The sequence below is a fragment of the Bombus pyrosoma genome, linkage group LG9 (assembly GCF_014825855.1).
Source record: "Bombus pyrosoma isolate SC7728 linkage group LG9, ASM1482585v1, whole genome shotgun sequence".
In the NCBI taxonomy this organism is placed as follows: Eukaryota; Metazoa; Arthropoda; class Insecta; order Hymenoptera; family Apidae; genus Bombus; species Bombus pyrosoma.
In genome coordinates this window covers 9,779,934-9,796,025 of record NC_057778.1, presented here as the reverse complement: position 1 = coordinate 9,796,025, position 16,092 = coordinate 9,779,934, and the positions used below count along the sequence as shown (strand labels likewise).

At 40.8% G+C, this 16,092-nt stretch overlaps 1 long non-coding RNA gene across 1 annotated transcript in view; it reads right to left on the bottom strand.

Annotated features, from left to right (window-relative positions):
• Positions 1–16,092, bottom strand: part of LOC122570817 — a 188,620-nt gene that overhangs the window by 116,578 nt on the left and 55,950 nt on the right. The gene's annotated exons all lie outside the window — the stretch shown is intronic.

Below are 16,092 nucleotides of genomic sequence, written 5' to 3'. Positions count from 1 at the left end.
ATGTCCATCGGAAAAGGCTGTTTCTTTCGTCAGGAGCAAAGTCCACCCCCGCTCTACGTTGGTGGGAGACTTCTGCATATCTTGTTCATCAGAATGGGTCATAACCAATCGGCATCGCTGATCGTTACCCTCACTTCCTGGACGAAAAGTGTGAACAACGAATCCGCGTTCTTCGGTCAAAGGGCACACCCACACCAAGCTTTCCTCCGAGACACCTTAAGGGAAGTCCAGCTCTCTCGAGCAAGTGCTCAAGCAGTCATCAACAGTTCTACACTTTTTCGAGCAAGTGGTCAAGCAGTCAACATCACGCAATTCTCGGTCAAGTGATCACCAACTCTCGATCAAGTCGTCAAGTCGTCAATAAGTGTTCGGTCGATCTCCCGCGAATAGAGTCTGTCGATATCATCATACGAAACGACACGCAAAAGGTCTTACGTCGTACTAACTCGTCGCTGTACGGTAAAACATTCACTTTTGTATAACACCGAAGTTGTTGGATCGATTAAATATATAGTAACCTGTTAATCGCAGCGTTCTTTCAATTAATCACCCTTATTATCCCACAAGAAATAAGGGATCGTACGATTCGTGGCGTCGATTAGTCAATCGTAACGGGAATTTACGTTGGCGCGCTTCTTCGAGATCGCGTCTCCCCGCGAACGTGCGAAAATTCATATATAAGTATCTTTGTATGTATAACTTTAAGCGAAGCTTATCGATAGGCTTCACGATATAAAGTGTAAAACACAAAGTAAAATTAAGTAAAAGTTTGCAAGTTGAAAAACGTTAAAACGAAGTACAAGAGCAGAGATAATGATCGAAAATTGTGTGAAAATGACGGTGAAAGCGTCGGTCGTTTCTTCGTATAATTTTGAAATAGCGAGAAGGTGGCACGTCGCTTTGTCCTGTCGTGAAAATTGCGTAGCACGACGCTACTTTCCCTTCCTACGTTTAAGCACACACAACGTGTGCAACGTCAAACACGAGGTCCCTCGCGGCGACTAATAAGCAACTGTATTCTTAACCTATTTGCATATGTCGCTGGAGCAGCAGCACGAATCAGATTTCACTGCGAAATTGATCACGGTCGTTAGCGTGTTGACTGCCGCGGCAATTATCGACCCTCGTCGAACTTAATTGCATTACGTCCCACACTTTTGTTATAAATAAACTCTGCTACTATCTCGTTAAGTTTCAAACGCTCAATTTTTCCCATTGACGTTTTCCAAACCTCATCCGCATATCCCATCGAGAAACTTCAAATTTTTTACATTAGCGATAATGAAATATAGAACAGTTGGAAAATTCGAAGGCTCGATGTTTCGCCCGATTTTTCCCAAAATCCATCCATACACCACCAGCAACAAAATACTCTCGGTACTTGAATAAAAATATTCCCAAACTCGGGCGCTCAATATTTTCTTCTATTTTTCGTTCAACTTTTCGCAGAACGAACCTACGCGTTCATCAAAGGAAACTGCAATTTATTATATTTCTGAGAATCGAATAGAACAGTTTCAAAATTCGGATTTTCCTCGAATTCAGCTCGTAGAATTCCTCAAAGAAAATAAGAAATTCAACTTCTAGCGGTAAGATAAGACAGTTGGAAAATTCGAACGTCGGATTTTCCTCGAATTTAACTTACTGATTCTTAACATAATCGCCCGAAGGAAATTAAAAACGAAGCTATTTCTTGTCCTTCTTCGCGAGGTGTCACGTACGTCGTAAGAATTCAATACACGCACAAAACGCTGTCGAAAGCCTACCCTTGCTCTCTTTTTTCATCCCTCGTCCCTCTGATTTCTGTCAGGGCCGTCCGGCAGTGAACACAATCAGACGTCGCGTAGCTGTATTCGGTATATCGCGAATGTTGACTCGGAGTATATTTGTCCAGCAATGGAAGAGCGTCGGTGCTGGTGGTCGAGGGAGGGTGGTGGCTCGATTCAAATATTGTGCCGCTTCGTTCGGCGCCGCGACGATCATAGACGCATTATTCCAGCGCCGTGAAACACGGCTGCCGCGCGTCCAAAGGTGGACGAGCTTTCGCGAAATCAAAAATCGAGATACGAAAATACTGGAGCGTGGGGTTGGAGGATCGATGTACACTCTCGTGATCTCGAAACCGAGCAGGAATTAGTTGGATGGTGCTCGGTACCACTCTCTGTGATTTTTCGATCAACTGTGATTCCTTTTTACTTCAGACTTTTTACGCGAAGAAGATTTATTCACGATCTTAACGTTTTGTATTACACGGAATTACTTCGTTTTACGATAATTTAGGTAAACACGACGATTGTTAATCAACTTCTGTTAAAATGAACCTATCGATCGAATTAAATTCTTTTTCATATTCTCTCGTCAATATTTGACGAATATTAATAGTTGTTATTCTACTGGTGCTAGAACAACACCGCTAATCGGACAAAAATCTACATAAAGGCAAGAGCAATTGTTGCAATTTATTTTCTTCCATTCGATTCGTACAATTTTCTGTTCGCTCGGATAAGACATATCGCTAAGAAACCTTAATAATAATTATTATAAAATGTGGCTAATGAGCCAGGAAAATTAACGAAAGCCAGGAAAATAATTCGCTTACAAATCGCACAAAATCCTGATAACAGATAAATGTGCACAAATAACTGAAAGGTTACTTTATACCAATGAAAAGATGTTTTGCTAATTTCGTCACATCTTGCACAATGGAATGGCGAAGAATATATGTTTATTGAACGATATTCAAGAGTGGATGTTTCTTTAGAGAAGGCAGAGATAGGAGAATAACAGCAAACAGAGTAGCTACTCGTCGAGCGTCGAATTACGATTGTCAATAGGTGGCCGTTCGTAATTACACACCCGTTAGAGAAGCTGGCGAGCGAGGCGGCCGAGAAGCAGATATCACTTGGCGAATCAATAAAACGTGTTTGGCTCAGTCAAACTGCGTGTCATCGCGTATCCATCTCGAACGCCAAACAAGTACACTGGCTATCATTTATCTCGATAATTATATGACCACTGATTACCGGTTCATTTTCTAGTAAATATTTGGCCGCCTCGAAACGGGATACCCTGCCTCTCTGCCGTATCCAACCCTGGGAAATATAGCGAATCTTAGCCAAACGATCGGCCATCTATTTGTTTCTAATACAAAACTTTCGATCGAAATCTTCGATAATCGTCGTTTTAACACTAAACCTACCGACACTTTGTGTATACCTGTTCCTACCTATCCGTGTCCGGTCAAAGCAAATTAGAAGAAAATACCAAAAAAAATATATTGTATGCATGTTTTATGAAAAGTCAGAAATTATGAAGCGATATGATAACGTTTAACCCTTTCGCTTCGGCAGTCCAATCCGCCTAAGCGCTCTCCCTGTACGGAGACGCGCGCTACGAATGCGCACAGTGGCGTGATTGTTGTATAAATGTTTTCCTTAAGTCTTAAATAACAACTGTGCTGAATAAAACAATAATAAAACGATCTTTGCTCCAATATGATAAGTATAATCTACATCTTTAATATGAAAAGGCTTAGAAAATTACAGGTAATATATTACGTATTTACATATTTACGATAAAATGTTTAATGTAATTAATTACGAAAAGTAAATTAGATGATATATTAATATGTAAGGATTAGTAACATCATTCTGAATGATATATTTTGAAACATAATGAAGGATCTATACGTAAGCCAACATTGCAATCTTTACACTCATATCGTGATATATGGGGTGCCGATCGTCGCGTGGTCGCCGCCTATAAGCGGCACCCGAAGCGGAAGGGTTAAATATGCTTAAATTTGTGTAGAAGTTTGAAAGCGGTCAATTTGGTCAGCAGTGGTAGGCTTAGTGTTAAGGATTTCAAGAAAATTTCGAGACAAATCTGTCTGCTTTGGATTCTAATCTCCGCCAGATGATCGTACGACAGCTTTCTTACAAATATTTTAACATTTTGACTGCCACGTTGCTCTTGAACTTACAGTTGTAAAAATTGAATGAAAATTGACAGTTAGGGCATTTTGAACATAACCGATAAATAGAAGATACTTTGAAATAAAAATTGCCCCATTGAACGACTAAACATTTTTATTAGAACATCAATAAAAAAAAAAGATCTTGCATCTAATAGGTGCACTGTGTTTGCATCCATATCTTTGAGGAGTAATCTACGAATATTATTATAAACACAGCTTAAAAAATAATCGTAAATGCTGCTTTATAATCATATAATTGAAGTTAGAAGTGTGAACGTACCTTACTATTATATATAGAATGAGCAAATACCGTTTACCAATATCTTCTACACGTTTCGACAATATATTCTGCACGTTTTGCTTACGAGGAAATAACGAATGCGAATGGTTCGTTGAAATAAACGAAGCCTTGTTATAATAAGTCGCTATCAACTGTTATCAAGGCGTCACGGTGGTCACCCGTGACCACCAATAAGATAAACGGTCCATTGGGGAAGAATGTTGTCTTACATCATCAATTTATTATTATTTTCCCATTATATGCTTTGAATAATAAAAATACTGTCGTGGCGTCCTGGGCGAAACACGTGATTTCGGCGTGGCAGTCAAAATGTTAACAATGAAAAGCCACGAATGTACAGAGGATGGTTGAAAGAAACAAGAGAAAATCGAAAGTACAGATATACAAGTGAAACATTGGAAAATAGGTGGTGAAATGCATTGTAAAGAGATTCGGACTCGACACGGATGTATAGTATGCCCCTTGTGTGTTTAACGTTGTAAATCGAGCAAGATACACAAAGTTTGAAACGCTAGATTCTCGAATTAAGCTACATGGATAAACGGAGCAGCTTGTTTCGAGTGTCGACCACGTAATTCTCACGTCAGGATTACTTGCCACTGTGCAAATCCATAACAGGACCTGCAGCTTGCTTCTATTTTATCAAACTATCTGTATCAAAAGAAAACTACTATCAATGGTACGTGATTCTCTTACGTTCTAATTTTTTCCAATCCCTCGAAGCTGACTAAGATATTTAAAATATTTAGAATTCCTCTGAGATGTAGAAAATTCTAAGCGGAACCAAACTTTTCCTCCGCTTAATGCCACTGACTCTTAAAAATATTTCTAAAAAAGAAAAAGAAGTATTCCTTAAATGTAGTTGAAACAAGAGATATTTTAGTTATCGCAAACATTAAGATTATTTTCAAATCATCGTAGACATTAAAATTATTTGCCAAGAAACAAGACGCGCGATGGCGTCACTGTGATATTCGAGGCGTATGTGGTGACTTAACTTTCCATCTCAAAATACTTGAAATGCTTAAAACAGCTTGTCCAAGTTGAAGTTATTACAACATAAGAATCTGTTCGCTCAACGCCTTATTTCGCCGAATCTCCTTGCATGAAGGAACCTGTAGGTCGAAAGACTCCTATTACAAGGTAGTACGAACCAACGTGAGAGTATACGTATCTACTTAAACGGCAGGATGTAACACACATAACGGCGGGATGGCAAGGATGAAAGGCGGAGCCAGCCGCAGCCAACCAGCGGCTAGGATTTCCATTCCAGCTCGTCTCGCAGGACTAACCGTGCCACGTTCAACCTCATAAAAGTCCTGCAGCTACCATTAATCCATCACAAGTCCGTTCGCGCGTTATACCGGTTACTTCTGCGCGAAATTCCTGTCAGATTCAGAAATACCGAACTCTGATCCGTGGACAAGCGACAAAATTTATAGTTCCAGGGATATCGTTGATTTGTCCCTCGCAGGAATATCAGAGAATAGACGAACTTTTTAGAAATTTTTGGGTTAGCGGAATTTCTTGAAAAAGAATCCTTTAGCTTCCACCGAGATCAAATTTCCTGTACGAAGAAAGAATTTGTAAAAAAATATTTTCATCAAGAACATCCTTTCTTTTCTTCGATAACGCTTCTTTCTAAAATTTCTAAAATATCATTTCTTCTAACGTCGCGAATGAATTCCTAGAGAAATTCTTCCGGACGTTTCATTCCGATCGTCGGAAATCAAATTAGAAACGCGTTACCACGTTCTTGCGGAAGATATACTTAAACGTAGATCCGTGATTTGCGCGAGATACGTATGTAAACTCCCTAGAGAGGCGATAGGGACTTTCTTTGTTTCACGGACATCCATTTTGAGAGACGCTCATTTCCCAAACGGATGGACAGAGAGCAACATCAGAGATAGACAAGACCATAGTAGAAAGAGTAGTTGTTTAAAACATCGAAGATCGACGGAGAAAGATCGGCAGCTCAGGACGTTGAAAATCGATTCTCACAAAACTTGTTACTTATTTAATTATTACTGTTATTAATTGTTATTTTCTCCTGTATTTTATTTAAGTATTTTCACAATAAACTCGATTTTCACACTTGAGAATCGATCGTCTGAATTACCACGTGATAAACGATCTTACACGTATACGAGAGAAGAACGTGTAACGTAGACGTAAAAGTTGCGAAAAACCGAAGCTCCGATATTCGACAATATTACACGCGATAGCGTTTCAAGCATCTAGTGAATTTTCACGGGCGATCCGTTCGTTCTACGTGATGGAGAATAATGAACCATCGAGCCGCGTACAGTTTTTGACCACTTTGATTCGTGGCGATCGAAAAAATGTGGATAGTACGCCTTCGTTTTTCAGTTTGCACGTAGATCGTGTTTGCTCGGATATTAAGAGTTGCAGAGAGGCTGCAAAAAGGTATAACAACCTAGTAGCGTAAGAAAACGATTGTAACCGTGGCTTTGATTGCAATTATAATTCGTCTTGTAATAACGTGCAACATATCGCAGAATAATCTGGTCAAGAAAGATATTTAAATTGCTTCAATAATAAAAGAAAGAAGAGAAAACGTTCATTTTCTCTATTTTTCAATTTCTCAAGTTGTTCAATGTGTGGCTTTTCAGCGATTCGAACGCAACGACGATTTAGATATTATAAAAAGATCGGAAAATATTCTCCGTCGAGTGTTTTAAGTGTCCGCTGTTTATCAGATTATCGTAGATTGATCGAAAAACGGTCGTTGACAGCGGTTATTCATAAACTGGGACGAATTTATTCGTCCAGTGGATTCAGAGGGAATATATTATTGTAACAGCAGGCATTTACTAAAATTCGCCTGATAATGGGCATTACGTAACGAATCGCCAGCCGGTTTAATTAATGTTATCGCCGCGTCGCAACAAATTCATTAGCACGGACGTCGCGATTTTTCTAACGATCCGTGATTATTATTATCTCTGCCTCTGGAAATAACGCAATTTATTAAATTAACGGGACGCCCCGGGTATAAATAACGCGGTATATTACGCGTATAAAGTGCAACGTTGCACTGCATGAAACTTAAATGACATAATCTGCTGGAAATAATGCGATCCCCCCCGGTTGCCCATTTAAATAATTCTCTTCGAAACGATTGCGTTGGATAATATTCATATCGCATGGTTTGTGCTGAAAAAAAGAAGATAACGCGCTATTTTCTTTCCTGCAATTCGCTGTACAAAACGTACAAAACGTACAGTGATTATGGCATTGCCAGTGGCAAGATCGAGCGTACAATTCCGTATCGGCTAATTTCGATTTGAACGAAAACGAACGATCTTGTTAGAATTTCAGGAATCAAGTATCTACCTATAGTTAGAGATAGCACAGAATAGTTTGTTCTGTTGGCAGAACGAAGACTGACAAATTCGATATGTTAGTTCAATAATCTCAAGGCGGTTACTCGACAAAAGCATCTTTGTATTTTTGTACAGCTAAATTTCTATTGCGTATTTTATACGCTCTTTCGTTCGTCGTAATTCTCTCGCTATTTGTCGCGTAGCGTGAAACGAACATCTCAGCCGAAGTTTAACATACTTCGACATACTTCGTCGTTGCACGAAGGTCGATATTCACTGTCTTATCAGAAAACATATTCCTGACCGATCTTTCGTTCCTCGCGTTTGTCGTTACGTTTAATACTCAGCTGATAGAATTTCCTGAGAAAATTCCGGAGAAAAATCCTGGAAACGCTACGAACTTCCCGAACAACCGAGTAGAAAAAGAAAGGAACACAGAGACAAGGATGTAACACAGACGAGAAATGGCAGGATAATCACAGGGTGAACAGCCGCGGAATCGCGTGGATCAATCGACCGGGCCCATTCATTAAATCATAGAGACGCGTCGGTTACGCTCCGTTCCGCTCGTTTCTGCTCGACGTCGCCGCCGCCAATATACGAGCACGTTGCCCAATGAATAGGCCGTGTTTGCATAGGTCCCGAGGTGCAGCTCGCGTTGTCAGGGATGCGAGTGACGAGAGTAGAGAAGAGGAGAGAAGAGAAGAGGAGAGCAGAGAGAGAGAGAGAGAGAAAGAGTATGGTCGCGCGCGCACGAGCGTTCACGATGGGGTGGAGAATTCGAAACGTCGACGAGAGAGCGAAAGAGAGCCGAAAATAAAGAAAGAAAGAAAGAAAGGCACAGGCTCCTGTGTACACTCAGCTGTCGGCCTGTTTTTATCCACGTCCTTTCTAACCCTCTGGCCTCAACTATCGCAGTCGATTTCGTGTCCGGTCGATCCCGTAGAAATTGGCCATAATTCCAGAGTATCGTACTTTGGAAAATTTCTGCACGAGAAGTTGTTCGATTAAATAAAGCTTCGAGTGGCGGACGTTCGTTGTATTTTGATTTTTAAGAGTGGAGATTCGAGCAGAAGAAACGTGGGTTTTAGGAGCGTGGACTTTTAAGTGACCGCGAGAGAATTGAAGGTCTCGCGAGTGACGAAATGGTCGATTAGTTCGATGGAATTTGGATGCTTTGAATTGAGTCGATGTGTGTGCGTGTGTACTTGACTGGGGGTAGAAATTTGGGAAAATGGATCCCGGAGGTGTTTTAGTGTAGCTTCAGGGAAATAGAAAACTATTTACAAGGGAAAATTTGAGGGAATTTTGGAGGAATTTTGGTGAAATTTTAGGCGGGGCTGTTGATCGGTTTGATTGATTTCGAACGTTGAGAAGAACGGAGAAATTTTAACGCAACTTGAGCGCTGTAAAAGAGAGGAAGGAACTAACAGGGCTTGTTATTATATTCATCGTGTAACACACATTGTCCCCGTCAACATGCCGAGATTGGCAATGCATAATTTAACGAAAGGTTGCCCACTCGATTGATCGAACCGCGCCACCAAATTTCGTTGTCTGGACAAAATTACACTAAATTATTCCCGTCACAATGGCCATCCTGAATAAGAGATACGCCAGGGATACGCGCAATGGCTTCTCGAAAATTCGACATGCTTCAAACGTTGGGAAACAAGCGATAAAGTCGAATTCTTAAGAGAATTGGAATAAATAAATATAATAAAAATCGAGAGATATAAACGCGACACAAATAACGAAAGATAAGAAGATTATTGAGAAAGATTGGAACATTGCGATATAAAGAGAAATAAAAATAGTTCCGTAAAACAATTAGAAAACATAAAATACACGTACATTGTAAAGTTACGAAGGTGACGTTGAAGAGAACACTCAATGAATGCAGAAAAATTGTTTTCTTTTTTTTTTTTAAGGGAACAGACTAAAAAGGAGAATATTATATGGACAAATTATATACACATCGAATAAAACACAAGTATACACTGAACGAGAAGAACGTAGAAGGAAACAAATCAAAGAAACACCGTCAAATTAGCTGACAAACGGGCGAATGGTAAAAACATAAGGAAAAGTCGTGGAAGGCTGGAAGATAGAAAGGGGCGCGCAAGAAAATGAGGCTCCCGTACTTTGGCAGGGGATGGTAAAAAAAGAGTCGTCGAGGGAGCTTCTGTCGAAAGCTGAACGATAATACTTCGCGGTACTCCCTCGAACGCTTCCAGCAGGATAAAGGCTCGCTTTTGGGACGAGTGAGAAACGAATCGACGAGGGTTGAGGGCAGGGGAGGTAGGGTGAAAGAGAGGCGCCGCTTTCGAAGGGCGAAGAGGGACGGCTATAGCTTGTAAGTGAATTTTATTGCGCGATTATATTGAATCCCTCCGAGCCACCAGCTACTGTCAAACCCCACCCTCGTTGTTCCACCCCCGTGGAGAAGGTTTCATGTGGTGCTCAAACGTTCCGCCGAGATAATTCGAAATTCGTCCATGGAACGTTTTAACTTTTTATTTCTTTCTCTTCTTTGTCCATTGCTCTCTGCTTCTCAATATTTTTGGGTCATTATAAAGCGATAAATTCAGAGATCCTATGCTGTCTTTCTAAAGCTTTCATAATTCCTCAGGAAGTTATTAAATACAGCTTCTTCTACTTTTATTTATTTATATATTTTTACTTAGAATTCTTTACTTTTTATTCATAATCATTTTTCGTAATTCTTGAAAAGATTGTTAAATAATCGTTATATCTTCATTAAATCGCTGGAACGTTAAAAGATATTTTTCAAACTTCGAAGCATCTCGAATGAAACGAAAGATATACGAAAGGCTACAATTTATTAAAAAATATTAAACACCGATCTTTCTTGCGTGTAGAAAGGCAAAGTTTGATGAAGGTATTGAAATCGTAAGAGGCTTTTGCTAAAAGTCGGACCGTGTGATGGATAGCATACAGTGACCGCGAAAGGAAAAGCATCAAGGAAGGGAATAAACGGCGAATTTCGGTTGCACGGGTGAGCACCACTTTTGAATCTCGAGGGTTGCACGGTAGTTACCGCCGGCGGATACCAAATCGAAGCTCTTGCCCACAGGGATGTTTGCACGTTGGATCACGACCTCCATGGCAAAATTCACCATAGCAAAACCTTGCTATTCCCAGCGGCACGAGACTCGCCTCGAAGGCCCGACCTTTCCGCCGCTTCCTGTCCCGATATTTCGACCTCGCTTTTCTTGTTTTATCAATCGTTTCCAACGTACAGCATTTCTTTCCAATTTTAATATCGCATTCTGCCCTTGGAATTTCACGACGATAACGATCGTCCAAGTATCTTGCGTCAGAGACTGGTGTTATTCTTTCAAAGAAGGAGCGATATTTATAATTATAATTTAATTGCGTTAAATATAGCAATGGATTTGCTGAGAAATAACCAGATTCTTGTACGATCTGCGCTTGGGCTTAGTCGGAACGAATTTTTTTATAGAATGTGATATATTTGACATAAATCACATGGGTAACTGGTAACAGAATTCCTTAAAGATGGTGATTTTTCTACTACTTCTACTGGAACTTAATCTTGATCATTTTTCTACGTAGATAGACAACTAGTGGTTTGCTTAAATATAATCTGCATAGAATTTCTATATATCACAAACCTGTTCCAGATTTCTATGCTTAATTTATATAACTTTCGCCAAAGTCATTCTAGCAACGTTACCATCTTCGTAGGAACCATAAAAGTACTGCTGACAATTAGACTATGTTAAATCGAAACAACCAAGACAATCCACGTACATAGAGTGACTGAAAAAATTGATCGAAGGTACTCGGATCTTAGACGAAATTATCTCTACAGGCACAATTACATTACACAAATTAACAGGAACAAAAAGGCTGGAATTATCGAGCCATTTGTTATACTTTATACTTTAAGCTGAATTACAAATTAAAAATGTGATCAGGTCGAAAACTGGAGGAAAAGCTGAACACCATCTGTTAATTTCTATCAGTGACGCATTAATTAATAAGTGAGAGATGGTTTGGCCACTCGCAAACGCATTCAATGTTTTGAGTCACGAAACAAAACTTGATGTGTACTCTAAAGAATAATTCGACATTCTCTTTACCTTATTTCGAACATCCTGCGAAGAGATTCACCAAAATTTCCAAAAAATGAGTCAAGACAGTATCAAAGGAGAATAAATGGCAAGATCTCGAAGGCGAAACATCGAAGATGGAGCGAAATTAGCCATCGAGGCTCGCGCCTCATGACGAAGCAGTCTCTCGCGAAAAGATCTGATAGTTTTGTTCGGCTGAGTGCTCGTCTTATCCCCGAGGACAGGAAGAAGGAGGTTCCCGGGACGATCTTATTGGCCCTTCTTCAAAGAGGCAGCCAGTTGCTCCCTCGTGATGGCACAGAAGGGGAAAAAGATGGTCGAGTTGAATTAATTCCTCAACTATCGTTCCTCCGGTCCTTCGTTACGCCGGTTACGGACCGACTTGAAATGTAATCGCTGCTCCTCGCTCCTTTTCATCCTTTTCCGCTGGCGGCACTGTCGGCTCGAGTGTTTGGCTGCCTGTTCCTCGAGGATTTATCTGGCAACATGCTTTTCTCCTCCTTCCATCCTCTTCCTTCTTCTTCGGCGAATAATTTTACCACGTTGCTGGATTTTCAAATTTGACGAAATGGTTTCATATTCGACGATTGATCGGTTTAAAAAGCTTTGCTGTTTAAACGGCGTTCAGCCTGGGTATCCTCCGGAGGAAGCGACGTTTCGTATATTTTGTTTATAGTACTCCTCTGTTAATACTTCTAGTGACATCACGATTATTTTAATTCCAAACTGAATAAATCCCCTACAAATTCAAGTTTCTGCAAAGGAGGTTCGACTACTGCCCAAGCCAAATTATCGATGAAACCCACGATCCGCGAAAAAACCACGATCTAACGCGTCTTTTGCGTTCCACAGGTACGTCCATCGAACGCTACTCGAATCGAACCACCAGCAATTTCTGCTGTCGTTCGAAAAGAAAGCGAACCACGCTCGAACCTTCGCACCACTCCACGTCCACCCAATTCCCTGTCAAATCCTCGACTTGCGCCGCATCGAATATTCGCCTGACTCTGAAACAGGGACTAAGGGACCGGTAGATTTCGTATGATTTTTAATAAACACCGATCAGACAGCCAGATGTACCGCACGGGTACTTGACTCTCGGCTCGAACAAGAGAGAAAGAGAGTAAAAAAGAGAAAGAGTACTCGCGCGCGGCTTTAACCACTCGATGAGCACAAAACTGTCGGACGGACAGGCCCTACTACTGCATCGAACATATTACGTTCGGAGCTGGTGGAACAAAGCTACGCCATTGTTTCGTGCCGTCAATAATCCACTTGCCCTGACTTGGAGGACCGACCGGGGGCGAGCTGGGGGCCGGCACAATTGGAAAAAGCGCCGTGGAAACCGGGAAACCGATGCCCCACGGGGTCCATCCTACGGTAAGAAAAGAGAAGACGATCGAAGCCTTCGATTCTATCGTCCTCGACGATGCTGAGCACGAACCAACCACTCGCTGATCCAGATTGCAAGAGCTTCCATCTCTTTTATTCTTTCCTTCGTGATCACGAGCCGGATTTACGAGGCTCCTTTCTATCGGTCGATTGATAGTCTTTGTTTGGCGGAATATTTTATGGTGTGGAGTTTGTAACAAGGAACGACCATCGTCGATTTTTTGGTCCGAACGAGAATCTGAAGATTGGAACGTCGAAACGTATAGAATTCGAGGTGGACGAGAAGGGAAATTGTGGTTTTAATTCAAGTGGAATTTTCAAGAATTTTCTTGCAATTTAAACGCCGTAGAATATTCGAAATATTTGGAATTTCGAAACAACGAGAAAGAAATTGAAGAACTAATGAAGTTTGGTTAAGAAAATTAAAGTGAGAGACGTCTGGTTCGGTTCCTTGTCTCGTGAAAATTTATAAGAAAGATGAATCCTTATACGTTAGAAATCTCGTCCATTGAATAGAAAGGTCAAATTTGAGGAATTTGGCAGAAGGACAATTGAAAGACCGAGGAAGTTAGATAGTCCAATTAAACGGGAAGATTTTTTAAAGAATCTCTTGCGAAGCTTTCTAACGAAGATGAATTATTATATGGTAATGGTCTCTCTCTCTTTTTTTTTTTTTTTTTAAGTGAAAATAAGCAAAACTGACGAAGTTTAATTAACAAAATTAAAATGAAAGATTCTTTATTCAATGCCTGGTGGATGTTCGTAAGAAAGAATGAATTATTATTTTACTGATCTTCTCTTGATCGAGGTAAAAGAGTGCGGTAGAACGTCGAGAAAATTAGGGAGACACACGAGGTTTGTTTAGCAGAATGGCTGGAGAAGGACTATAATTGGATTTGGATTTACGTTGATTTCAGAATGTAGAACACGGTGTACACTTGGCGATTTCGGGGCACACTGTTTGGTCCATGTCCGTTTCACTCGTTGTAGTCCAAATTTAGCTGTCACGTAATGAAGAACACAGCGAAAGCCAATTTCTGTTTCCTATACTACAGCATGAAATAAGAGTGGACGCTACAATTCTGCTCCAATTTCGTTTAAGAATCCAAACACCAGACAGAACCACCTCCTTTCTCTACAAGAGAAGCGCAATGCTTCTTTTTTAACATTCCAATTTTTCTCTCTGCAAAACTTCCTTTGATCCAACCGAGACCCCCTCAAACGTTGAAATAAAATGCTGAAAAATTGCTTTGAAGCACCAAGTAATATATTTCGAACAAATATTCGTCGCGATCAATACGTGATCGATACGAAGATTTTAAAGCGATACAGATGAAAAACGAAGGTAGAATACGAAATTCGACTATCGATGGAAAACAAAATTTACATGCGGCGTGTTAAACATCGCTTGGTCTTACCTGATGCGAAGATTATCCACGACGAAACGCTAAGAAAAACGGCAAATTAATTAACCGTGCGCCAAGGAGAAACGTCTGGTCCAGCAGATGCTACTGGGTAAATATGGCGGGTGGTTAGATATCGGTTCTGGCCGAGAAACGACTCTAAGCGGCGGCAATCGAATGATTAAAGGCGGTTTCGCCTGGTTGCGTCGGATAGGGCGAAATTCCCGACGGAAATCAGAGTCGCTGGCCATCCAGCCGTGTTCCCTCTTTCTAAGCGCCAACGTACCAACCAACCAACCAACCACCCACACCCTCCGATCCCCTCTTGTCATCCTTCGGGAGCTATCCTCAAAGCCAGCCGCTCCTTCTAAACCCTCCAACAGCCGGGTCCCTCTTGGCAAACATCCAGCTCCGCCACGGAATCCTTCGCCGCGGATACCGAAGAGCTCAGGTGTAACCGAGTTGTGCCCTGGGATGGTCGCGACTTCGATACCAACTTCGCGAAATCGAAGGAAAAAGCGACTAAGACGAGCGGCTGAGTCTCTTCGACGAGTTTTTGAAGACCGAACGAGGTAGTTGGTTTTGGGCTTCGAGGCAACAACGAGGGTAGTTGAGGTCCTCAAGGTTTTGAAGCAATTTTTTCTTTAGAAAATGAGCGGCCGAGTGACAGAATATTGGGAATTTGGAAATATTATCGTTGGGGAAGTTTCGAGTTGGGAAGCAAAGGAAGAAAAGGACAGATCTCTCAGCGAATTATCGAAAGTCGAACGAAGCAGCTTTGATTTTGAGGTCTGGTAATGAGAAGGACATACGATCTTTTGGTACAGGCGAAGATTTGCACTTTGGAGGTTTGCAGAAGATTTTCTTTTAAATTAGGGCAGAATAGTCGGAATGTTTGCACATCGTCATCGTCCAAACGGAATTTCGAAATCACACAAAAATGAATGGAAAATCTTTCAAGGCCGTTCGAAGTAGAACGCGAATGACTGAATTCTGTGTGGTGTGTGGAACGAGTTTAATTTGCACGTTCTGAACACGCCGTTTAGTTAGTTCCACGCGTCGGGGATGCAATAAATGCGGCGAGCGCAAATACTAGAGCAAGCAGAACACACAGCGAGCCGGGGCGGCTTGTAAAAAGTAAACGTGATTTCAAAATGCAATTTCTGGCAGATACGATGAAACACAATGTTTTATTAGTTTCCTCTTTGTCGAAGCGTAAGATCAAAATTAAACCTGGAAAAAAAATATACAAATGTAGCTTAATTTGAACGAGCTGGCTTCTGTAAACATTTTATATGCTGCTTGATTTAGAAATTATATTATTCCTATCACGTCCTATCTTTTTAATTGTCTGTAATCAAAGAACCAAGAGCTACGCTGTTCTTGAATATTTCAGACTCAACCTATTAACTCAACAAATTAACTTTCCAATATAAAATTCAGCGGTTGATAATAAAGACGATTCTCGTCAAGTTTTCTCTTATTTTTCACCCTTGTAGACTATTACGAGTGAAATATTCGCGATAATTTCGCAATTTATCAAAAATTA